The sequence below is a fragment of the Asparagus officinalis genome, chromosome 6 (genome assembly GCF_001876935.1).
Source record: "Asparagus officinalis chromosome 6, Aspof.V1, whole genome shotgun sequence".
Taxonomy (NCBI): domain Eukaryota; kingdom Viridiplantae; phylum Streptophyta; class Magnoliopsida; order Asparagales; family Asparagaceae; genus Asparagus; species Asparagus officinalis.
In genome coordinates this window covers 17,002,838-17,004,998 of record NC_033799.1, presented here as the reverse complement: position 1 = coordinate 17,004,998, position 2,161 = coordinate 17,002,838, and the positions used below count along the sequence as shown (strand labels likewise).

The 2,161-nt window shown below is 40.6% G+C and overlaps 1 long non-coding RNA gene across 1 annotated transcript; it reads right to left on the bottom strand.

Moving 5' to 3' along the window:
* Window positions 787-2,057, bottom strand: LOC109844782. The gene is made up of 4 exons (XR_002248114.1): window positions 1,838-2,057; window positions 1,523-1,662; window positions 1,221-1,300; window positions 787-1,071 (listed from the first exon to the last, which is right to left on the bottom strand). It is a non-coding gene; the product is annotated as an uncharacterized LOC109844782 (long non-coding RNA).

Genomic DNA, 2,161 nt, shown 5'->3' with positions numbered 1-2,161 from the left:
GCCTTAGTCTGAGCGGGACTCGTGCTTTGATTTGTACTCTAAATTCAATTTGGACAGGGTGACCACCTGCTTACCAATGAATTAGGACTAAAATCCTTTGAGAACTAGGATTTTTAGGTGCAAATTGTGGTGATGCTCTGATGGCTCCTGGGATTTGGATTTCACCCAAGGGGTAAAATAGCTTTCCTATTACATCGTGTCGGCTTTTTGAGACTATAAATAGGCCCCTCCTCTCTTCAATTTATGCATTAGAAGAAGAGAGAGTTGGTTGATATTATTCTCCTCCTTTATCATCAATCAATCTTCCTTGTTCTTACCAAGAGTTCTATCAAAGGCTTGTTTTCCATATATAGTGAAGAATATCAACTAGCTGCAAGCAATCGAACTTTTTTATATATAAAGGTATGACCTCCATGTTATATGATTCATACTTCTGTTATGTCTGAAAATTATGACACCGGTATATATATATATGTTTGCCAGCAATCACTAGCTCTATGTGCATCAGCCATGTTGAAAAGAGTGTAGTAGGAGAAGCATCCTCTTCATCAGTGAATGATGTTGTTCGTTGTTTGATTAGCTTTCTAGTTGACAGTCCTCAACCTAATCAGGTAGAAGCAAAGCGTACTCATGAGAACATTTGTTCTCTTCTCATTTGATAAATTTCTGCTCTTGGACAGTCACATTTATAATTCATTGCCGTCCATGAACATCTCCTTTCATCAAGAATTAAAGCACACATAATACGTATATACAAGATCCCAAAATAGCCACAGATGCAAACACTTCATGAATACACACATTAAACAATTTCACCATAAACACAATTAGAAGAAACTAGCAGAGATTTCTAACACCAGATTACATCATCCAAAGTTACAATCAGGTGTTCTCACAAATTAGAGTCATTTTCATGTTTCAAAACAAAATAAAGTTACAACCAAAGTTATTGTCGATACATGTAGACTGAGATCCAAGATACTTAAATGCTTAAATGCTTAAATAACATTATGCTCCAGCAACCTCTGCTCCAACAACCTGGGGGAAACTGCAGCTGGTTGACTCGTCATCCTACAAGGGATATATAACAAGGCATTGCGAGATCATGGCAGTTCATCAAAAAATAGAGTAATCAGAGTTTCACATTAAGGCAATATTTTGGTTTACTGTAACTTTATTTCAAAATATAAGTGTGCGAGTGCAATTGCAGAAATGCTCACCAATGAGTTGTTCGAACACGCAACAGGCTCCAAAAATGCTCTGACATGCTCCGAAGTTACAACCAAGTGTTCTCGTAGCCCTGAAACATTGGCAATGACCAATGAGGTAGCAATAATCAATATGCTAGTGATATTCCTGTCATGCATTAAATAATCTTCTTCAAATTTTATCCTCAACCAAAAGAATTAAATTCAATCACAGCTAATAATTCCAAAGAACATGATAATTATTCAGAAAATTCAATCACAGCTAATAATCACAAAATTAGCAATAATTCGATGATTTAAGACCGATGGCTTACCTCAGAAAATTTTTCAGAAAGATTGGTTCTTTGGAGTGAAACACTTTGATTTTCGAAGAGATTGTCGAGGCTGGGTGTTGGAGAGATCGCCATCAATAATTGGAAGAGAGAGTCCGGCATAGACGGGGGAGGAGCTCGGCCTGGAAACAAGTATAAATGATATTATAAAGGAAATTATCTAATCCTGGATAGCTGGTGTACAAGAACCAACATCTCCAATGAAGGGAAAACATGATTAACAATCTGAATAAGGATTATAATGTCCACTTATGCATCTACAGATCGATTAACTACAAAGTAGTTTGGAAATTATACCTCTGACTATTTGCTCAAATGCATCAACGAGGGAGGAGCTCAGCGTCGGCGTCGAGGGAGGAGCTCGGTCTTCAACGAGGGAGAAGCACAGGGGAGGAGCTCAGCGTCGGGGTCAGCGTCGGCGTCGATAGCGGGGAAGCTCGGAGAGGAGGGAGGAACTTGTCGTCGATGAGGGAGGAGCTCGGCGTCAGCGTCGAGGGAGGAGCTCGGTGTTCGACGATGAGCGTCGGGGTCAGCGTCGGCGTCGATAGCGGGGAAGCTCGGAGAGGAGGGAGGAACTCGTCGTCGATGAGGGAGGAGCTCGGCGTCAGCGTCGAGGGAGGA